Genomic DNA, 24,658 nt, shown 5'->3' with positions numbered 1-24,658 from the left:
ACCTCCCCTAGCACCTTCAGCTTAGATTAAACTGAAAGAAACTAGATTTTGTCTGCTTTCTTCATAACTATTTCCCCATTCTTCATAGAAAGTAGGCATCCTTGTATACAGTTGCCAAAGTGTCAACATTTGTTGAATAAATGAATGAATGATGACAAAATTAATAAATTTCTGGAGAATTCCTACTTCTCAAATATCAGCTCCCAAGCCCTAGCAAACAGAATGAATTATCCCCTCCTGTGTGTCTGCTGGTACTTTTAATTAACTCCTCTTCCAACTCATATCAGCCAGAATGTGAACCAGGACTCTGTGTGACTCAACTCAAGCTCCTACTGCCTAGCACCCAGCCCAGTTTATGTTGCTGAATAAAAAAGATCAGCTAGTCCAAACGCCTCACTTTACAGATATTCTAACAGAGCCCCAGAGAGGTTAATTTGCCAAAAGCCCCACAGCTTACCAAGTGATCCATGCCTTCTAGTCTATTCTTTTTTCTACTTCATACTCAGGACTCTGTCTTTTTCATGCTGCCATGAGCAATGCACGCTGCCAGGAATAAAGCGAAGTTCTTGGTCCCCTAGAAAGGAAGGGGCATCTTCAGTATGAAAAGTCATCATACTTAAAGAGTGGCATCAAGTACCAATGCGAGTGTAAGGGTCATTCACTTGCTTCATACCACATGTAAACACATTTTTAGTTTCAACATTTTTGTTTTAATTTTTGTTTTTGCGACCTTTGCTTCTTTCCAATGACTCAGGCAAGGCTCAGCCATTCCTACCCATCCTCCCCACACATGCACACCCAACTCCCAACTATGGTTGGAGGAGGCCAACAGACCTTACTCGGGCTGGAGACTGAATGCTAAGCCCACAGCAATGGGTTGTTAACCTCCTCACACTATGCCATCCCTTTTTCTGTCTGAAGGAAGAGGTCCCAGCAGGTACTAAGCTAGCATCTCCCCTTCCCTGACTGCTCCTAAACCCAGTTTCCCAAAGTCCACGTGCCCTGCCCAGTTAAATTGTATTCAAATAGGATCCACCAGCAACACATTCAAGATTATTTATGCTATTTTCCTTATTGGAGACTATGAAAAGACATTTCTCTTATTCATTTACTAGTTCGACAAACATTTTAGCACCTACCTGTACTATGTACCAGGCACTGAGCATACCAGAACAAATAAATGAATCATGAAGAATATATGCAGGGCTAAGGCAACTATGTAAACCCTTAATAGTTTTTGTATCAAAATCCCCAAAGCAGAACTTTCTCATTCACCAACTTCTCCCCGCACCCCTCCCCTACAAACACCAACATTTAACTCAAAGAAATGTTGTGCAGAGCATGTCATTAATAGCTTTTTAATTAACAGGAAAGGTTCTTTCAAGGTAAGCTGAATCTTTTGGCTGGCAAAAAGATGTCCTTCTTATTATAAAAATAAAAAAAACAGCAGGTAGGTCTCTCACATTGATAGAAAGAAGGTTGATGGTGATGAATTCACTGCTTCCTTAATACCAGGAGGAAGGGCTGAATCTAAATTCAAAGTACGTAGAATGTTTTGATGTGAGAAGAAAGCAAAACATGTAAGACTCCATCAAAAATCCCGTTTGGAGGAGCTCAGAAGAGCTAGACATTTCTTCAAGACTCAGGTGCACAGCTAATATATCTGAATGAATTAACTCGGCTATGCATATTTTTCTTCCTCTCTTATTCGTAATGAATTCATTCACTTTGAAAATTTAATGACCCTAACTTAGTAGTGTTAAGCCAGGTTTCTTGAATGTTCCTTAGTATTCCAAAGCTCCTTCCTTGCTAATTGTAAAAAGGTTTCCTTTTCAATTTATAAAAAGAGACATCTTGGCTTCTCATTTGTGCAAATATGTAATTTTCGAGTGAGGAAACTGAGACCCAGAGTGATTTGCTTAAGAGTACACAGCTAATTAGCTCTAGATCCAAGACCCAAGCTCTTAACTACAAATTGAGAATTACACTTAAAGAAGTCCATTCGATAACTGTATTCCTTGAAATTTACATAATAGTCTACCAATTATTAAGGGTCTATTATGTACTAGGTACTTTACATATTTTTTTTCTTTTAATCCTCAAGTAAAACCTCCAAGATAGGGGTCATTAATGGATGCTGTTGAAGTGTTTAAATAATACCATTATATAGCACTTAGGGTGTACTGAATGCTTCCTACATATTATCTCCAATTTTCACAAAAACCCTGCAAAGTATCATCAACCCTGTTTTATAGATAAGAGACCTGAGTCTCTGAGGGATAAAGCAACTTGCTAAGCTCATTCAGCTAGGACATGAGTAGGGCTGGATCCAGATCTCAAAGCCTGTGTGCTACCCCTGAAATGCTGCACATGTAGGCAGCCATAGACCTATCTCAGCCCAAATAAATAGCATCAAAGACTCTCTCAGCGGGCCTATAGTACACCATAGAAACACTCCCCAGGATGAGGTAGCTAACTACAGTGCTACCTGATAAGGTAGGTGCAACTGATAAGGTAAGTGGCCCTTCCAGGCAGGGCCGAGCTCTCAGCATAGTAGTGCCATGTAAGGGGACCTTGCATTATGGTTCTATCTGGGCCTTGGCTTGTCAGAGTCTTGAATTTCACCCTAACATTTCATTTAGGGGTGGCTGGTATCCTTACATTTTTTTTTAATTTTAGCTGTATCACAAAACAACAATCATATAATGATTATAATGATGATGATACTGATAACTACCATTTATTGAGTCCTATGTCATATAATATGCTTTATGTACTTTGTCTCTAATTACCATGGAGATTGACTTACCTACCTAAAATGAAGCCCATTTCTCTTTCAGGACACATCCTCCTGTTGAATTGTGGTGTTTAAGAGATTTTTTTTCAGAACTGTTGCAGACAGAGGTGAGTTCCTAGCTCCTTCTGCAATTACCTGTGAATATCCTTGAGTGAGCAGTCATTGCCATAAAAAAAACTTGCCAAAATTTTCCTTATACATAAGTCATTGTTTTAGCCTGTTCAAGCTGCTATAACAAAATGCCATAGGCAGCAATTAGTTACTCATGGTCCTAGAGGCTGGAAGTGCAAAGTGAAGACACTGGCAGATTTGGAGTCTGGTGAGGGTCTGCTTCCTGGATCATAGATGGCTGTCTTTTTCTGTGTCTTCACATGGTAAAAGGGGTGAGGAATCTTTCTGGGGTCTCTTTTATAAGGCACTTGCTCTTTTAAATAAGGGTCCCACGTTGTTGCCAAGTGTACAAAAATAGTAGAAAAGCTAAAATCAAAATGTTGGACTAAGATTAGATACAGGAAAAGATGTAGACAGGATGTAAAAATCAAGTATGTAGAGTGATGAATGGCTTAAAGTCAGACACAACAGTATCACATTAACAGTCTAAACACTGCTCATCTCTGGGATGTCTTCCACAGATTAATCTCACCCATTGCATACAGATGCTTCCATTTCATCTTAACATTTTGAGGTGATTCATTTTATTCTGAGGACCTACATGCTATTCATTTTCTTCCACAGCTGCACCGACATACACACACATACTCAAACATTAGTCTCAACCAAAAATTATATACACAAACAGACTGAAGCTGGGGATGCAGTCAGTCAGCCAGAAGTTGTTTGGTAAATTATCTATTCATTTGGAAGAAAAACAAAGTTAGATCCCTATCTCAAGCTACTGAATAAACAAAATTAAAACTCCAAAATATAAACACTAAAAAAAAACTATAAACATACCAGAGATGATACTTCAAGTTAGAGCAGCCTAAAAAGGTGGACAAATCCTCTCCCCCCAAACAAATATAAAAGTATAAAGTTGTTTTGCTCACTTCAGCAGCACGTGAACTAAAATTGGAACGATACAGAGAAGATTAGCATGGCCCCTGCACAAGGATGACACGCAAATTCATGAAGCATTTCATTTTAAAAATAAGTACAAAACTGTTTAAACAAGAGTTTTAGGACTGGAAATCAATCAAAAGCAAATAATAAACTAAAAAGCGTCTATTCATGAAATCTACCCAAATGTCATATAAGAACAGCAAGAGTCTGAACTTACTGATTATTTCCTTCTATCATCTCACATCTATAGAGATAGATAGACCAGTAGAAATTATCCTTTCTGCAGCCAGGCGAGGTGGCTCATGCCTGTAATCCTTGCACTTTGGGAGGCCGAGGCGGGTGGATCACCTGAGGTCAGGAGTTCGAGACCAACCTGGCCAACAATGATGAAACCCCACCTCTACTAAAAATACAAAAATTAGTTGGGCATGAAGGCGGGTACCTGTAATCCCAGCTACTTGGGAGGCTGAGTCAGGAGAATCACTTGAACCCAAGAGGCGGAGGTTGCAGTGAGCCAAGACAGCGCCACTGCACTGTGGGCAACAAGAGCAAAACTCTACCTCAAAAAAGAAAGAAAGAAAGAAAGAAAAATTATCCTTTCTGAAGAACACAGAGAAAAAAGGCTAGAGAAAAATGATCAGAGCCTCAGAGACCTCTGGGACAACATCAAGCATACGAACATACATATAATAGGAGTCCTGAAGGGGAGGAGAGCAGAAAAAAGGTTAAAAAATTTTTTTGAAGAAATAATGCCCCGAAAACTGCCCAACTATACTGAAAAACATTAATCAGCAGGTTCAAGAGGCCCCACAAACCTAGGTAAGAAAAACACAAAGAGATTTGCACATCATAGTTAAATCGCTAAAAGCCAAAAACAATTTAAAAATCTTGAATGCAGTAAGAGAAAAATAACTCCCATGTACAGAAGAACAACAACATATTTAACAGCTGAGTTTCCATCAGAATCAATAGAGGCCAAAAGGCAGTAGAACAACATATTCAAAAGACTCAAAGAAATCAGTGTCAACCAATATGTCCAGCAAAATCCAGCATATAAACAGAACCAAAGACAGAAACCACATGATTATCTTAATAGATGCAGAAAAGGCCTTTGAAAAAATTCAGCAGCACTTCATGCTAAAAACTCTCAATAAATTCGGTATTGATGGGATGTATCTCAAAATAATAAGAGCTATCTATGACAAACCCACAGCCAATATCATACTGAATGGGTAAAAACTGGAAGCATTCCCTTTGAAAACTGGCACAAGACAGGGATGCCCTCTCTCACCACTCATATTCAACATAGTGCTGGAAGTTCTGGCCAAGGCAATCAGGCAGGAGAAAGAAATAAAGGGTATTCGATTAGGAAAAGAGGAAGTAAAATTGTCCCTGTTTGCAGATGACAAGATTGTATATCTAGAAAACCCCATCGTCTCAACCCAAAATCTCCTTAAGCTGATAAGCAACTTCAGCAAAGTCTCAGGATACAAAATCAATGTGCAAAAATCACATGCATTCTTATACACCAATAACAGACAAACAGAGAGCCAAATCATGAGTGAACTCTCATTCACAATTGCTTCAAAGAGAATAAAATACCTAGGAATCCAACTTACAAGGGACGTGAAGGACCTCTTCAAGGAGAACTACAAACCACTGCTCAACGAAATAAAAGAGGATACAAACAAATGGAAGAACATTCCATGCTCATGGATAGGAAGAATCAATATCATGAAAATGGCCATACTGCCCAAGGTAATTTATAGATTCAATGCCATCCCCATCAAGCTACCAATGACTTTCTTCACAGACTTGGAAAAAACTACTTTAAAGTTCATATGGAACCAAAAAAGAGCCTGCATTGCCAAGTGAATCCTAAGCCAAAAGAACAAAGCTGGAGGCATCACGCTACCTGACTTCAAACTACACTACAAGGCTACAGTAACCAAAACAGCATGGTACTGGTACCAAAACAGAGATATAGACCAATGGAACAGAATAGAGCCCTCAGAAATAATACCACACATCTACAACTATCTGATCTTTGACAAACCTGACAAAAACAAGAAATGGGAAAAGGATTCCCTATTTAATAAATGGTGCTGGGAAAACTGGCTAGCCTTATGTAGAAAGCTGAAACTGGATCCCTTCCTTACACCTTATACAAAAATTAATTCAAGATGGATTAAAGACTTAAATGTTAGACCTAAAACCATAAAAACCCTAGAAGAAAACCTAGGTAGTACCATTCAAGACATAGGCTTAGGCAAGGACTACATGCCTAAAACACCAAAAGCAATGGCAACAAAAGCCACAATTGACAAATGGGATCTCATTAAACTAAAGAGCTTCTGCACAGCAAAAGAAACTACCATCAGGGTGAACAGGCAACCTATAGAATGGGAGAAAATTTTTGCAATCTACCCATCTGACAAAGGGCTAATATCCAGAATCTACAAAGGACTCAAACAAATTTAAAAGAAAAAAAACCCTATCAACAAGTGGGCAAAGGATATAAACAGACACTTCTCAAAAGAAGACATTTATGCAGCCAACAGACACATGAAAAAATGCTCATCATCACTGGCCATCAGAGAAATGCAAATCAAAACCACAGTGAGATACCATCTCACACCAGTTAGAATGGTGATCATTAAAAAGTCAGGAAACAATATGTGCTGGAGAGGATGTGGAGAAATAGGAACACTTTTACACTGTTAGTGGGACTGTAAACTAGTTCAACCATTGTGGAAGACAGCGTGGCAATTCCTCAGGGATCTAGAACTAGAAATACCATTTGACCCAGCCATCCCATTACTGGATATATACCCAAAGGATTATAAATCATGCTGCTATAAAGACACATGCACACATATGTTTATTGTGGCACTATTTATAATAGCAAAGACTTGGAACCAACCCAAATGTCCAACAACGATAGACTGGATTGAGAAAATGTGGCACATATACACCATGGAATACTATGCAACCATAAAAAATGATGAGTTCATGTCCTTTGTAGGCACATGGATGAAGCTGGAAACCATCATTCTCAGCAAACTATCACAAGGACAAAAAACCAAACACTGCATGTTCTCATTCATAGGTGGGAATTGAACAATGAGATCACTTGGACACAGGAAGGGGAACATCACAGTCCGGGGCCTGTTGTGGGGTGGGGAGGAGGGGGGAGGGATAGCATTGGGAGATATACCTAATGTAAATGACGAGTTAATGGGTGCAGCACACCAACATGGCACATGTATACATATGTAACAAATCTGCACGTTGTGCACATGTACCCTATAACTTAAAGTATAATAAAATATATATATATATATATAAACAAACTAAAATAAATTCATTCAAAGATATACAAAAACAGGCCGGGCACGGCAGCTCACGCCTGTAATCCCAGCACTTTGGGAGGCCAAGGCAGATGGGTCACTTGAGCTCAGGAGTTTGAGATTAGCCTGGCCAACATGGTGAAACCCCATCTCTACAAAAAATACAAAAATTAGCCGGGCGTGGTGGCAGTCACCTATAGTCCCAGCTACTCTGGAGGCTGAGGCACAAGAATCACTTCAACTCCAGAGGTGGAGGTTGCAGTGAGCCAAGATCGTGCCACTGCACTCCAGCCTGGGCGACACAGCGAGATTCTGCCTCAAAAGAAAGATGAACAAAAACAGAATCTGTAGCTAGCAGAACTGTCCCATGAGAAATACTAAAGGAAGACTTTCAGGTTGAAAGAAAATGGTACCAGAAAATGAATCTGCAGAAAGAAATGAAGAGCAATGGAAATGATAAATATGTGGGTTAACATAAAAGGCTGTAAGAACAGGTTTTTTTCTCTTTTTTTATATGAGTTTATGAGTTTGTTTTAAATGTTCTGTTTAAATATATATTTATAGATTATATAAGTTCATATGATATATAAATATATATACATTTGTTAATATAAAATAGTTTAAAATGTTTGTTTAAATATTATATGATTGCATAAGGCAATCACTATATCACTGTTCTGTCGGATTTATGGCATATATAGGTATAATAAATATAGCATTAATGGCACAAAGAATGGGGAAATGGAGCTATATTAGAACAAAGTTGTTATATTTTTCAAAATTCCCAGTATTAAGCTAAAGTAGATTGTGATAAGCTATGTATTATAATCCCTAGAGTAACCACAAAGAAAATTAAATTTCAAAATAAGTAATAAAATAACCTAGGACTTAAAATGTCTCACACTTAAAAAAAAAAAAAAGGATGTGTTTAACACAAGAGAAGGCAGCAAAATAGGATGGGGGAAAAAAGACATGGGACATACAAAAGCAAATAGTAAAATGGCAGATATAAATCCAATGATATCAACAATTAAATTAAATGTAATGGATTAAACACTCCAGTCAAAAGGCAGCCATTATCAACATGTACAAAAAAGCACATTCCAACTACAGTCATGTGCTACATCATGACATTTCAGTCAACGTCAGACCACATATAGGATGGTGGCCCCATAGGATTATAAAGAAGCTAAAAAATTTCTATTGCCTAGTGATGCCTTATCTGTGGTAATGTTGCAGCACAAAGCATTACTCATGAGTCTGTGGTGAAGCTGGTGTCAACAAATCTACTACCAGTCATATAAAAGTATAGCCCACATAATTATAGTTGCAGTCTCTAATAACTTGATAAAGATAATAAATGACTACGCTACTGGTTTATGTATATACCGTACTATACTTTTTTTTGTTGTTATTTTAGAGTGTAGACCTATTTTTTTTTTTAAGTTAACTGTAAAGCAGCCTCAGGCAGTTCCTTCAGGAGATATTCCCGAAGAAATTATTGCTATCATAGGAAGTGACAGCTCCGTCCATGTTACTGACCCTGAAGACCTTCTAGTGGGACAAGATGGGGAGGTGGGAAACAGTGATATTGATGATCCTGACCCTCCCTGTAGAGCCCTAGACTAATGTGTGTGTTTGTCTCTTCATTTTTAACAAAGAAGTTTGAAAAGTAGGAAAAAAATTACAAATTTTAAAAATAAAAAAATGGAATAAGGATATAAAGAAAATACTTTTGTACAGCTGTCCAACATATGCTTTAAGCTAAGTGTTATTGCAAAAAAGTCAAAAAGTTAAAATATTAAAAAGGATATAGGCCAAGCGTGGTGGCTCACGCCTGTAATCCCTGCACTTTGGGAGGCCGAGGTGGGCGGATCATGAGGTCAGGAGATCGAGACCATCCTGGCTAACATGGTGAAACGCCATCTCTACTAAAAATACAAAAATTAGCTGGGCGTGGCGGTACGTGCCTGTAATCCCAACTACTGGGGAGGCAGGAGAATCGCTTGAACTCAGGAGGCAGAGGTTGCAGTGAGCCAAGATCACACCACTGCACTCCAGCTTGGTGACAGAAGCAGACTCTGTCTCAAAAAAATAAAAGGGTATAAATTTAAAAAGTTACAGTATGTAATGTTATTTTATTATCGAAGAAAGAAAACTATTTTTAATAAATTAAGTGTAGCCTAAGTGTACAGTGTGTATGAAGTCTTCAGAAGGGTACAGTAATGTCCTAGGCATTCACATTCAATCACCATTCACTCACTGACTCACCCAAAGCAACTTCTAGTCCTACAAGCTCCATTCATGGTAAGTGCTCTATACAGGTGTTGCATTTTTTTTATCTTTTATATCATATTTTTACTCTATCTCTTCTATCTTTAGAAATGTTTATATACAAAAATAGTCATGATTATGTTACAATTTCCTGCAGTGTTGAGTATAGTAACATGCTGTACAGGTTTGTAGCCTAGGATCACTAGGTTATGCCATACAGTCTAGGTGTGTAGTAGGCTATACCGTCTAGGTTTCTGGAAAGGTACATTTCTCAACACATATCCCTGTCGTTAATTGACACATGACTACATAAGCTGTCTTCAGGAAAAGCACTTTTAATTCAGACACAAGTAGTTACAAAGTAAAAGAATGGGGAAAATACAGCTGGCTCATGCCTGTAATCCCAGCACTTTAGGAGGCCCAGGTGGGCAGATCGCTTGAAGTCAGGAGTTCGAGACCAGCCTGGCCAACATGGTGAAACCCCATCTCTACTAAAAATACAAAAATCAGCCAGGCATAGTGGTGCACATCTGTAATCCCAGCTACTCAGGAGTCTGAGGCAAGAGAATCGCTTGAACCTGGGAGGCAGAGGTTACAGTGAGCCGAGATCGCACCAGTGCACTCCAGCCTGGGCAACAGAGAGAGACTCTGCCTCAAAAAAAAAAAAAAAAAAAAAAAAGAATGTAGGTAAATCATACGAAATGTCACCATAAGGGAGTTAAGTACTTACATTAATATCAGAAAAAAATAGAATTTAAATCAAGAAATATTGCTAGGGGTAAATAGCAACAACATTTCATAATGATAAAAGTATCAAAATATCAGAAAGATAAGACAATTATAATGCCTATAAAGACATAGGCATTGAATAACACATACACGCAGCAAACACTGAAAGAATGGAAAGGAGAAATGGACAATTTAGTAATTGTAATCAGAAATTTCAAGTCCCTTCTCTAAGTAACTAATAGAATGGCTAGACATAAAATGAATAAGGATATATAAATCTTGCACAACTGTCAACCAACTTTACCCAACTAACATATAGAATGCTCCCACCCAACAGCAGGGTACACAGTCCTTTCACATCCACATGGAACATTTTCCAGGATAGAGCCTTTGCAGGATCACGAAACTAGTCTCAATAAACTTAAAAGGATTGAAGTCATCTGAAGTATGTCGTCCAACCCTGATGGAACTAAACTGAAATTTAACAACAGAAAGAAATTTGGTAAAACTTCAAACATTTGAAAAACATACTTCTAAATAACCACGGAGGCTGGGAGCAGTGTCTCACACCCGTAATTCCAACAATTTGGGAGGCTGAGGAGGGTAGATTACCTGAGGTCAGGAGTTCAAGACCAGCCTGGTCAACATGGTGAAACCCCGTATCTACTAAAAATACAAAAATTAGCTGGCATGGTGGCACGCATCTGTAGTCGCAGCTACTTAGGAGGCTGAGGCAGGAGAATTGCTTGAACCTGGGAGGTGGATGTTGCAGTGAGCCGATATCGTGCCATTGCACTCCTGCCTGGGCAACAAGAGCAAAACACCATCCCCCCAAAAAATAAAATAATAGATAAATAAATAAATAATTTAATAACCATGGGTCAAAGAAAAAGTCATAAGGTTAATTAGAAAATATTTCAAACTGAATGAAAACAAAACCACTGAAAGCTTTAAATGCTTAAATTAGAAGGAAGAAATATCTATAATCCATAATCTAATCTTTCACTTCAAAAAGGTAGAAAAAGAAGGGCAAATTATACCCAAAGTAAATGGAAGGAAACAATAGCGATCAAAATACAAATCAATAAAAAAAAAAACAATAAGGAAGAAAGTCAAAAGCTGATTATTTGAAAAGAGAAATACAACTGATAAAATTTTCACTAGACTGATAAAGAAAAAAAGAAATAAGGCATAAATTACCAAAATCAGGAATGAAAAGGGAATGTAGCTACTGATCCTACAGAAAGGATTTTAAGAGAATATTACAAACAGCTTTATGCCAGCAAATTACACAACATAGATGAAATGTATAAATTCCTAGAAAGACAAAAATTACCAAAACTGACTCAATCAGAAATTTAAAATCTGAAGAGACTGATAACAAATAAGAAATTGAATTAGTAACTTAAAATCTTCCCACACACAAAAAAGTCTAGGCCCACATGACTTTACTGGTCAATTGTATCCAATATTTAAGGAAGAAATCTTGCCAATCCTACACAAACTCTTCATAAAATCTGTGTATTTGTTTATGAGGGCTGCCATAACAAAGTGCTGCACTATGTGGCTTAAACTATGGAAATTTATTGTCTTACAGTTCTAGAGGCTACAAGTCCAAGACCAAGGTGTGCGTAGGTTGGTTCCTTCCAAGGACTGTGAGGGAAGGGTCTGTTCCAGGCCTCTTTCATTGGCTTGCAGAATTATCTTCCGCCTGTCTTCACATTGTCTCTGATCTGTGTCTGTGTCCAAATTTCCCCTTCTTATAAGGACACCAGTTGGATGGATTGGGGCCCACCCTAAAGATCTCATTTTAACTTGATTACCTCTATAGAAACCTTATTTCCAAATAAGATCACATTCTGAGGCACTGGTGCTTAGCATTTTAACATATACATTTGGGAAGGAGGGCACAGTTCAACCCATACCAATAGGTGAGGAGGAAATATTTCCTAACTCATTTGATGAGGTCAGTATCATTACCCAGATACCAAGCCAATACAAAGATATGAGAAGTAGGAAAAGCCATCGACTAAAATCTCTCATAAAAATAGATGCAAAAACTCTTAAAAATAATACTAGCAAACTGAATACATAAACATATGTTTTTAAGTACACACCATGACAAAGTGGGAATTACCCCAGGAAAGTAAGGTTAGATTAATATCTTCAAATATATTAATATTACATACCATATTAATAAAGAACAAAAATCGCATGATTATCTCAATAGATAGAGGAAAATCATTTGACAAAATTCATGATAAAATAAAAAGAACTTTCCACAAAGTAGAAAAAAGCAGAACTTCTTCAACCTTATAAAGAGCTTTTCTCAAGAAACCTGTAACTATGTGATATTTGATGGTGAAAGACTGAGATCAGAAACAAGACAAGCATGTCCATTCTTAACACTTCTGTTGAAAATTTTACTGAAAGTTATAGCCAGGAATAGACGAGAAAAAAAGTAATAAACGGCATCCAGACTGGGAAAAAAGAAATAAAACTGTCCTTAATCACAGAAGATGTGTGTAGAAAATCTGATGGAATCTATTTTAAAAAACCTGCTAGAACTAATGAGTAAGTTTAGGAAGATTGCAGGATAAAAAACCAATATAAAAAATCAATTGTATTTTTATATGCTAGCAATGAACAATCTAAAATGATATTAAGGAAAAAAATTGCACTCACAATACAATAAAAATAATAAAACACTTGGGAAAATATTAACAAAAGAAGTGTAAGACTCATACACTGAGAACTTCGAAACAATGTTTTGTGAAGATCTAAATAAATGGAGAAATATGTTATGTTCCTGGGTCAGAAAACTTAGTATTGTTCAGATGGCAATTCCACTCAAATTTACCTACAAATTCAAATGCAATCCCTACCAAAACTCCAGTTAGGATTTTGTAGAAATTAGCAAGTTGATTCCAAAATATATATTAAGATGCAAAGGATCTAAACTAGCCAATGTAAGTTTGAAAAAAAACCCCACGATTCATATTACTTCATTTCAAAATTTACTGTAAAACTAGAGTAATCAATTCAGGGCAGTATTGGCATAAAGACAGACATGTTGGTCAATGGAACAGAATAGAGATTATAAAAATAAACCTTTGTATTTATGGACAATTGATTTTTGACAATGGTGCAAAGGCAATCCCTGTAGAAAAGACAGCTTTTTTTCAACAGATAATGTTTATTGATATGGTTTGGCTGTGTCCCCACATAATTTTCATCTTGAATTATAGTTTTCATAATCCCCATGTGTCGTGGGAGGGACCTGGTGGGAGGTAATTGAATCATGGGGGCAGTTACCCTCATGCTGTTCTCATGATAGTGAGTGAGTTCTCATGAGATCTGGTGGTTTTATAAGGGCCTTTCCCCCTTTTGCTTGACACTTCTCCTTGCTGCCACCATGTGAAGAAGGATGTGTTTGCTTCCCTTTCTACCATGATTGTAAGTTTCCTGAGGCCTCCCCAACCATGCTGAACTGTGAGTCAATTAAACCTCTTTCCATTATAAATTACCTAATTTTAGATATGTCTTTATTAGCAGCGTGAGAATGGACTAATATACTTATAGAATTGAATTGCTATACAATAAATGACTTTAGACCTTTATTTCACACCATACACAAAATTATTATTTTTTGCCTTTTTAGTTTGTGTTTTTATTTAATATTTTTTATTTCAATAGCTTTTGGGGTACAAGTGGTTTTTGGTTGCATGGATTAATTGTATAGTGATGAAGTCTGAGATTTTAATGCAAGTGTCACCTGAGTAATATACGCTGTACCAAATATGTAGCTTTTTATCACTTGCCCTCCCTCCTACCCTCCCCCTTCTGAGTCTTCACAGTCCCTTATATCACTCTGTATGCCTTTGCATACCCATAGCTTAGCTCCCACTGGTAAGTGAGAACATGCAATATTTGGCTTTCTATTCCTGAGTTATTTCACTTAGAATTATGGCCGCCGGCTCCATCAAAGTTGCTGCAGAAGACATTATTTTATTCTTGCTTATGGCTGAGTAGTATTCATGGTGTATATATACCTTATTTTCCTTATCCACTTATTGGTCAATGACCACTTAGGTTAGTTCCTTATCTTTGCAGTTGTGAATTGTGCTGCAATGAATATATGCATGCAGGTGTCTTTTTTATAATGATTTTTTTCCTTTGGGTAGATACTCAGAAGTGGGACTGTTGGATCGAATGGTAGCTCTACTTTTAGTTTTTAAAGAAATCTCCATACTGTTTTCCATAGAGGTTGTACTAATTTACATTTCCACCAGCAGATATACACAAAAATTAATTTAAATGGACCATAAGCTTCAATGTAAGAACTAAAACTATAAAACTTCTTTAAAAGATAGAAGAAAAATCTTTGTGGCCTTGAATTAGGCAAAAAAAAAAGATTTTTAGATTTGACATCAAAAATATGATTCATAAAAGAAAATATTAATAAATTATACTTCAACAAAATTTAAAATTTTTGTTCTTCAAAAGATAGCATTAAGAAAGTAAACAGATAAACCATACACTTGGAGAAAATATTTGCAAATGATTTATTTGATCAAGGATTTATATACAGATAATGCAAAGAATTTGAACAGCTCAATAGTTAGAAGCTAATTAAAAATGTGTAAAGGATTTTAGTAGACATATCACCTAAGAAGATATATGAATGGCTAATAAACACATGAAAAATGTTCAAAATAATTAATCATTAGGGAAATGCAACCAAAACCACAATAACGTACATTCAGTTCATACCCACTAAAATGCCTATAATTAAGAGATTGACAATACCAAGTATTGACAAGTATGTGTTGGTAAGATTTTAAAATGGCATAGTAATTTGGAAAATAGTTTGGAAGTGTGTTAAAAAGTCAAACCTATACTTAACAAATGACACATCAATTTCACTCCTAAGTATCTATGAAGAGAATTGAAGGTTTATGACTACCTAAAAATGTACATGGGAGTGTTTGAAGCCACATTATTCATAATAAGTAAAAACTGAAAATAATTCAAATATCCATTAACTGGTGCATAGATAAAGTAAATGTAGTAGATCTGTACAATGGAATGCTACTCAGCAATACAAAATAAACAAACTACTGACATTTCCACATGAATAAACCTCAAACACACTGTGCTAGATGAAAAAAAACAGACACAGAAGGCTACATATTGTACAGTTCCAATTATATAAAATTTCTAGGAAAAGCAAATCTATAGAAATAAAAAGCAGATCAGTGGTTGCTTCAGGCTGAAGGTGAGCATGAGAAAGAACTGCAAATGGATACAAGGGCATTTTATGAGTTGAAGAAAATGTCATAAAACTAGATGGTGTTGACGGTTGCATCACTCTCTACATTTACAAAAGTAACTAAACTGTGCATTTATCTTGGGTGCATTTGTGCACGTAAATTGTATCTCCATAAAGCTACTAAAATTAATTAAAAGTGAAAAAGTAGTAGAAGGGAAATAGAAAAATTAATATATGTTTACTAAATACTGCAGAAGCAAATGATGTGGGAATGAACCCAAAAAGATAAAAATAACATTTCAAAGAAATAACTGACAATTCCTAAAGCTTGGAAGGGCAGGGTAAAAGAGAGGAAGGAGTAAAAAATCACAAGTTTTTGCATCAGAAGTCAGTAGACTGAGCTGCTCTAAAGACGGTATAAAATATTACTAACAAGTTTGGTTGAGTTTAAGGTGTCTGATAGGCACCTGGAAATGCAACCCCGGAGCTCAGAGATATGTCAGTTTGAAGGAGATACATTTGGGAATCACACACAGAGTTCAAATTATGGGCGTGAGGGAGATCATCATGACAGTGAGTGTTAAGAACAAGCAAGACAGTACAGAATCTTCTAGAAAACACACACCTATGGAGCCTGAGGAACAGAGTTAGAACAGAAATATTTGTGGAACTACAAAAAAGAAAGAAAGTCTACAATGCCTTCATGAGACACATATTTTGTTTATTATTTTTTAAGGTTTCATTTCCCTTTTGTCATAAATGACAGAATTTAAATGTTTTTTAATGGCTGAGTAGTATTCCATTGTATGTATATATAGCACATTCTGTTTATCCATGCATCTGCTGATAGACACTTAGATTGATTGCATATCTTGGCTACTGTGAATAGTGTTGCTGTAAACACAGGAGTGCAGATATCTGTTTAACATATTGATTTCTTCTGGTTACATACCCAGTAGTGGGATTGTTACATCATCTGGTAGTACTGTTTTTAATTTTTTAGGAACCTCCGTAATGTTTTTCATAATGGCTAGACTGATTTATATTCCCACTAATGGTATGTAAGGGATCCTTTTTCCACATCCTTTCCATCGCTTGTTGTCTTTTGTCTTTTTGATAAAAGTCATTCTAGCTAGAGTGAGGTAGTATCTCATTGCAGTTTTGATTTGCATTCTCTGATGATTACTTGATCTTAGCCAAAAGTCCAAGAAGTGATCTCTCTGATGATTAGTGATGTTGAGCATTTTTTCATGTCCGTGTTTGCTATTCGTATATCTTCTTTTGCAAAATGTCTACCAGATCTCTTGCCGATTTTTAAAATCAGGTTATCTGTTTTTGCTATTGAGTTGCTTCAGTTCCTTACGTGTTTTCGACGTTAATCTCTCATGAAATATACAGTTTGGCAGAGCGTGGTGGCTCGTACATGTAATCCTAGCACTTTTGGAGGCCGAAGCAAGTGGATCACCTGAAGTCAGGGGTTCGAGACCAGCCTGGCCAACATGGTGAAACCCCATCTCTACTAAAAATACAAAAATTAGCTAGGCATGGTGGCACATGCCTGTAACCCCAGCTACTCGGAAGGCTGAGGCAGGAGAATCACTTGAACCTGGGAGGCAGACATTGCAGTGAGCCAAGATTACACCATTGCATTCCAGCCTGGGGGACAAGGGTGAAACTCCGTCTCAAAAAAATAAAATAAAATACATAGTTTACAAATATGTTCTCTCATTCTGTAGGTTGTCTCTTAACGCCATTGTTTCCTTTGCTGTGCAAAAGCTCTTCAGTTTGATGTAATCCCGTTTGGCCATTTTTTGCTTTTGCTGCCTATGCTTTTGAGGTAAATTATTGCCCAGACCAATGTCGTGAGCTTTCCCCTATGCTTTCATCTAACAGTTTCATAGTTTTGGGGGCTTACATTTAAGGCTTCAATGAATTTAGAGTTGATTTTTTATATGGGGAGAGATAAGGATCCAATTTCATTCTTACGCATGTGGCTATCCAGTTTTCCCAACACCATTTATTAAAAAGACTGTCTTTTCCCCATTGTGTGTTCACGGCACCTTTATCAAAAATCAATTTACTGGCCAGGCGCGGTGGCTCACACCTATAATCTCAGCAGTTTGGAAGGCTAAGGCAGGCAGATGACTTGAGCTCAGAAGTTCGAGACCAGCCTGGCCAACATGGTGAAACCTCGTTTCTACTAAAATGACAAAAATTATCTGGGCGTGGTGGTGTGTGCTTGTAATTCCAGCTACTCGAGCAGCTGAGGAATGAGAAACACTTGAACCTGGGAGGCAGAAGTTGCAGTGAGCTGAGATCATGTCATTGCACTCCAGCCTGGGTGACAGAGTGAGACTCCGTCTCAAGAAAAAAAAAAAAAGAAGATATTAATTCCAATCCATGAACATGGAATGCTTTTCCATTTGTTTGTGGCACCTACGATTTATTTCAGTAGTGTTTTGTAGTTCTCCTTGTGGAGAACTTTCACCTCCTTGGTTAGATGTATTCCTAGGTAATTTTTTTGGAGCGATTGTAAATGGAGGCCAGGTGTGGTGGCTCACGCCTATAATACCTGCACTTTGGGAGGCCAAGGCAGGTGGATCAACTGAGGTCAAGAGTTCGAGACCAGCCTGGCCAACATGATGAAACCCTGTCTGTAATAAAAATACAAAAAATTAGCTGGGATTGGTGGTGCACACCTGTAATCCCAGCTACTCAGGAGGCTGAGGCAGGAGAATTGCATGAACCCTGGAGGCAGAGGTTGTAGTGAGCCAAGATCGTGCCACTGCACTCCAGCCTGGGCAACAAGGGCAAAACCCCATCTCAAAAAAAAAAGAAAGAAAAGAAAAGAAAAAGAAATTTCTGGTGGAGCCAAGATGGCTGAATAGGAACAGCTCCGGTCTACAGCTCCCAGCATAAGCCATGCAGAAGATGGGTGATTTCTGCATTTCCATCTGAGGTACCGGGTTCATCTCACTAGGGAGTGCCAAACAGTGGGTGCAGGACAGTCGGTGCAGCGCACCATGCATGAGCCGAAGCAGGGCGAGGCATTGCCTCACTCGGGAAGTGCAAGGGGTCAGGGAGTTCCCTTTCCTAGTTAAAGAAAGGGGTAACAGACGGCACCTGGAAAATCGGGTCACTCCCACCCTAATACTGCGCTTTTCCAACGGGCTTGGAAAATGGCACACCAGGAGATTGTGTCCCGCACCTGGCTCAGAGGGTCCTATGCCCACGGAGTCTCGCTGATTGCTAGCACAGCAGCCTGAGATCAAACTGCAAGGTGGCAGCGAGGCTGGGGGAGGGGCACCCACCACTGCCCAGGCTTGCTTAGGTAAACAAAGCAGCCAGGAAGCTCAAACTAGGTGGAGCCCACCACAGCTCAAGGAGGCCTGCCTGCCTCTGTAGGCTCCACCTCTCGGGGCAGGGCCCAGACAAACAAAAAGACAGCAGGAACCTTTGCAGACTTAAATGTCCCCATCTGGCAGCTTTGAAGAGAGTAGTGCTTCTCCCAGCATGCAGCTGGATATCTGAGAACAGGCAGACTGCCTCCTAAAGAGGATCCCTGACCCCTGACCAGCCGAATTGGGAGGCCTCCCCCAGTAGGGACAGGCTGACACCTCACTCGGCCGGGTACTCCTCTGAGACAAAATTTCCAGAGGAACGATCAGACAGCTGAATTTGCGGTCTCACGAAAATCCGCTGTTCTGCAGCCACCGCTGCTGACACCCAGCAAAACAGGTCTGGAGTGGACCTCTAGTAAACTCCAACAGACCTGCAGCTGAGGGTCCTGTCTGGTAGAAGGAAAACTAACAAACAGAAAGGACACCCACACCAAAAACCCATCTGTACATCACCATCATCAAAGACCAAAAGTAGAAAAACCTACAAAGATGGGGAGAAAACAGAGCAGAAAAACTGGAAACTCTAAAAAGCAGAGCACCCCTCCTCCTCCAAAGGAACGCAGTTCCTCACCAGCAACGGAACAAAGCTGGACGGAGAATGACTTTGACAAGTTCAGAGAAGAAGGCTTCAGACGATCAAGCTACTCCGAGCTATGGGAGGAAATTCAAACCAATGGCAAAGAAGTTAAAAACTTTGAAAAAAAAATAGATGAATGTATAACTAAGAAAACCAATGCAGAAAAGGGCTTAAAGGAGCTGATAGAGCTGAAAGCCAAGTTTCGAGAACTATGTGAAGATTGCAGAAGCCTCGGTAGCCAATGCGATCAACTGGAAGAAAGGGTATCAGCAATGGAAGATGAAATGAATGAAATGAAGCGAGAAGGGAAGTTTAGAGAAAAAAGAATAAAAAGAAACTAACAAAGCCCCCAAGAAATTTGGGACTATGTGAAAAGACCAAACCTACGTCTGATTGGTGTACCTGAAAGTGATGAGGAGAATGGAACCAAGTTGGAAAACACTCTGCAAGATATTATCCAGGAGAACTTCCCCAATCTAGCAAGGCAGGCCAACATTCAGATTCAGGAAATACAGAGAACGCCACAAAGATACGCCTGGAGAAGAGCAACTCCAAGACACATAATTGTCAGATTCACCAAAGTTGAAATGAAGGAAAAAATGTTAAGGGAGGCCAGAGAGAAAGGTCGGGTTACCCACAAAGGGAAGCCCATCAGACTAACAGCTGATCTCTCAGCAGAAACTCTACAAGCCAGAAGAGAGTGGGGGCCGATATTCAACATTCTTAAAGAAAAGAATTTTCAACCCAGAATTTCATATCCAGCCAAACTAAGCTTCATAAGTGAAGGAGAAATAAAATACTTTACAGACAAGCAAATGCTGAGTGATTTTGTCACCACCAGACCTGCCCTAAAAGAGCTCCTGAAGGAAGCACTAAACATGGAAAGGAACAACCAGTACCAGTCACTGCAAAAACATGCCAAATTGTAAAGACCATCAAGGCTAGGAAGAAACTGCATCAACCAATGAGAAAAATAACCAACTAACATCATAATGACAGGATCAGATTCACACATAACAATATTAACTTTAAATGTAAATGGGCTAAATGCTCCAATTAAAAGACACAGACTGGCAAATTGGATAAAGAATCAAGATCCATCAGTGTGCTGTATTCAGGAAACCCATCTCGCGCGCAGAGACACACATAGACTCAAAATAAAGGGATGGAGGAAGATCTATCAAGCAAATGGGAAACAAAAAAAGGCAGGGGTTACAATCCTAGTCTCTGATAAAATAGACTTTAAACCAACAAAGATCAAAAGAGACAAAGAAGGCCATTACATAATGGTAAAGGGATCAATTCAACAAGAAGAGCTAACTATCCTAAATATATATGCACCCAACACAGGAGCACCCAGATTCATAAAGCAAGTCCTGAGTGACCTACAAAGAGACTTAGACTCCCACACAATCATAATGGGAGATTTTAACACCCCACTGTCAACATTCGACAGATCAATGAGACAGAAAGTTAACAAGGATACCCAGGAGTTGAACTCAGCTCTGCACCAAGCAGACCTAATAGACATCTACAGAACTCTCCACCCCAAATCAACAGAATATACATTTTTTTCAGCACCACACCACACCTATTCCAAAATTGACCACATAGTTGGAAGTAAAGCTCTCCTCAGCAAATGAAAAAAACAGAAATTATAACAAACTGTCTCTCAGACCACAGTGCAAACTAGAACTCAGGATTAAGAAACTCACTCAAAACCGCTCAACTACATGGAAACTGAACAACCTGCTCCTGAATGACTACTGGGTACATAACGAAATGAAGGTAGAAATAAAGATGTTCTTTGAAACCAACGAGAACAAAGACACAACATACCAGAATCTCTGGGACACATTCAAAGCAGTGTGTAGAGGGCAATTGATAGCACTAAATGCCCACAAGAGAAAGCAGGAAAGATCCAAAATTGACACCCTAACATCACAATTAAAAGAACTAGAAAAGCAAGAGCAAATACATTCAAAAGCTAGCAGAAGGCAAGAAATAACTAAAATCAGAGCAGAACTGAAGGAAATAGAGACACAAAGAACCCTTCAAAAAAATTAATGAATCCAGGAGCTGGTTTTTTGAAAAGATCAACAAAATTTATAGACCACTAGCAGGACTAATAAAGAAGAAAAGAGAGAAGAATCAAATAGATGCAATAAAAAATGATAAAGGGGATCTCACCACCGATCCCACAGAAATACAATCTACCATCAGAGAATACTACAAACACCTCTACGCAAATAAACTAGAAAATCTAGAAGAAATGGATAAATTCCTCGACAAATACACCCTCCCAAGACTAAACCAGCAAGAAGTTGAATCTCTGAATAGACCAATAACAGGCTCTGAAATTGTGGCAATAATCAATAGCTTACCAACCAAAAAGAGTCCAGGACCTGATGGATTCACAGCCGAATTCTACCAGAGGTACAAGGAGGAACTGGTACCATTCCTTCTGAAACTATTCCAATCAATAGAAAAAGAGGGAATCCTCCCTAACACATTTTATGAAGCCAGCATCGTCCTGATACCAAAGCCTGGCAGGGACACAACCAAAAAAGAGAATTTCAGACCAATATCCTTAATGAACATTGATGCAAAAATCCTCAATAAAATACTGGCAAACTGAATCCAGCAGCACATCAAAAAGCTTATCCACCATAATCAAGTGGGCTTCATCCCTGGGATGCAAGGCTGGTTCAACATATGCAAATCAATAAATGTAATCCAGCATATAAACAGAACCAAAGACATAAACCACATGATTATCTCAATAGATGCAGAAAAGGCCTTTGACAAAATTCAACAACACTTCACGCTAAAAACTCTCAATAAATTAGGTATTGATGGGACATATCTCAAAATAATAAGAGCTATCTATCACAAACCCACAGCCAATATCGTACTGAATGGGCAAAAACTGGAAGCATTACCTCTGAAAACTGGCACAAGACAGGGATGCCCTCTCTCACCACTCATATTCAACATAGTGCTGGAAGTTCTGGCCAGGGCAATCAGGCAGGAGAAGGAAATAAAGGGTATTCAATTAGGAAAAGAGGAAGTCAAATTGTCCCTGTTTGCAGATGATATGATTGTATATCTAGAAAACCCCATTGTCTCAGCCCAAAATCTCCTTAAGCTGATAAGTAACTTCAGCAAACTCTCAGGATACAAAATCAATGTACAAAAAGCACAAGCATTCTTGTACACCAGTCACAGACAAACAGAGAGCCAAATCATGAGTGAACTCCCATTCACGATTGCTTCAAAGAGAATAAAATACCTAGGAATCCAACTTACAAGGGATGTGAAGGACCTCTTCAAGGAGAACTAAAAACCACTGCTCAATGAAATAAAAGAGGATACAAACAAATGGAAGAACATTCCATGCTCAGGGGTTGGAAGAATCAATATCGTGAAAATGGCCATACTGCCCAAGGTAATTTATAGATTCAATGCCATCCCCATCAAGCTACCAATGACTTTCTTCACAGAATTGGGAAAAACTACTTTAAAGTTCATATGGAACCAAAAAAGAGCCCGCATCACCAAGTCAATCCTAAGCCAAAAGAACAAAGCTGGAGGCATCACGCTACCTGACTTCAAACTATATTACAAGGCTACAGTAACCAAAACAGCATGGTACTGGTACCACAACAGAGACAGAGATAAATGGATCAGAACAGAGCCCTCAGAAATAATGCCACATATCTACAACTATCTGATCTTTGACAAACCTGACAAAAACAAGCAATGGGAAAAGGATTCCCTATTTAATAAATGGTGCTGGGAAAACTGGCTAGCCATATGTAGAAAGCTGAAACTGGATCCCTTCCTTACGCCTTATACAAAAATTATTCAAGATGGATTAAAGACTTACATGTTAGACCTAAAACTATAAAAACCCTAGAAGAAAACCTAGGCAATACCATTCAGGACATAGGCATGGGCAAGTACTTCATGTCTAAAACACCAAAAGCAATGGCAACGAAAGCCAAAATTGACAAATGGGATCTAATTAAACTAAAGAGCTTCTGCACAGCAAAAGAAACTACCATCAGAGTGAACAGGCAACCTACAAAATGGGAGAAAATTTTCACAACCTACTCATCTGACAAAGGGCTGATATCCAGAATCTACAATGAACTCAAACAAATTTACAAGAAAAAACAAACAACTCCATCAAAAAGTGGGCAAAGGACATGAACAGACACTTCTCAAAAGAAGACATTTATGCAGCCAAAAAACTCATGAAAAAATGCTCATCATCACTGGCCATCAGAGAAATGCAAATCAAAACCACAATGAGATACCATCTCACACCAGTTAGAATGGCCATCATTAAAAAGTCAGGAAACAACAGGTGCTGGAGAGGATCTGGAGAAATAGGAACACTTTTACACTGTTGGTGGGACTGTAAACTAGTTCAACCATTGTGGAAGTCAGTGTGGCGATTCCTCAGGGATCTAGAACTAGAAATACCATTTGACCCAGCCATCCCATTACTGGATATATACCCAAAGGACTGTAAATCATGCTGCTATAAAGACACATGCACACGTATGTTTATTGCAGCACTATTCACAATAGCAAAGACTTAGAACCAACCCAAATGTCCAACAACGATAGACTGGATTAAGAAAATGTGGCACATATACACCATGGAATACTATGTAGCCATAAAAAAGGATGAGTTCATGTCCTTTGTAGGGACATGGATGAAACTGGAAACCATCATTCTCGGTAAACTATCACAAGGACAAAAAACCAAACGCCGCATGTTCTCACTCAGGTGGGAATTGAACAATGAGAACACATGAACACAGGAAGGGGAACATCACACTCCCAGGACTGTTGTGCAATGGGGGGTGGGGGAGGGACAGCATTAGGAGATATACCTAATGCTAAATGATGAGTTAATGGGTGCAGCACACCAACATGGCACATGGATACATATGTAACAAACCTGCACATTGTGCACATGTACCCTAAAACTTAAAGTATAATAATAATAATTAAAAAAATAAAAAATAAAATTTAAAAAAAAGAAGGGACTCCAAGAAATATCGGGGCTATTACCTTGTGTCCCAGTATAGTTGAATCAGATATGGGCATGGTATTTACTGTATTACTCATAGAATTCTTCCTGAAATCTAATTTCAGGAGAATTTCTAGTAATAATTAATAATA

The 24,658-nt window shown here is 38.4% G+C and overlaps 1 protein-coding gene and 1 non-coding gene across 7 annotated transcripts in view; one reads left to right on the top strand and one right to left on the bottom strand.

The window, feature by feature from the left end:
* SLC35F5 (solute carrier family 35 member F5) overlaps positions 1-24,658 on the bottom strand; it is a 121,960-nt gene that overhangs the window by 22,172 nt on the left and 75,130 nt on the right. For 2 of the 6 annotated variants that reach the window (XR_008653981.2, XR_008653983.2), the window contains exons 17-18: positions 2,810-2,932; positions 458-574 (exon numbers count right to left, since the gene is read on the bottom strand). The gene's annotated coding sequence lies outside the window, so the exon portion shown is untranslated. Of the gene's footprint in view, positions 1-457; positions 575-2,809; positions 3,275-24,658 lie in introns of all 6 variants that reach the window. The other 4 variants (XR_010118723.1, XR_010118722.1, XR_010118721.1 and 1 more) reach the window with 4 other exon arrangements.
* LOC129472810 (U6 spliceosomal RNA) lies at positions 3,836-3,942 on the top strand. Its single transcript, XR_008654081.1, has one exon. It is a non-coding gene; the product is annotated as a U6 spliceosomal RNA (small nuclear RNA).

The sequence above is a fragment of the Symphalangus syndactylus genome, chromosome 22 (assembly GCF_028878055.3).
Source record: "Symphalangus syndactylus isolate Jambi chromosome 22, NHGRI_mSymSyn1-v2.1_pri, whole genome shotgun sequence".
In the NCBI taxonomy this organism is placed as follows: domain Eukaryota; kingdom Metazoa; phylum Chordata; class Mammalia; order Primates; family Hylobatidae; genus Symphalangus; species Symphalangus syndactylus.
The sequence above is the reverse complement of the archived record's forward strand: the minus strand, read 5'-3'. Positions and strand labels throughout refer to the sequence as shown.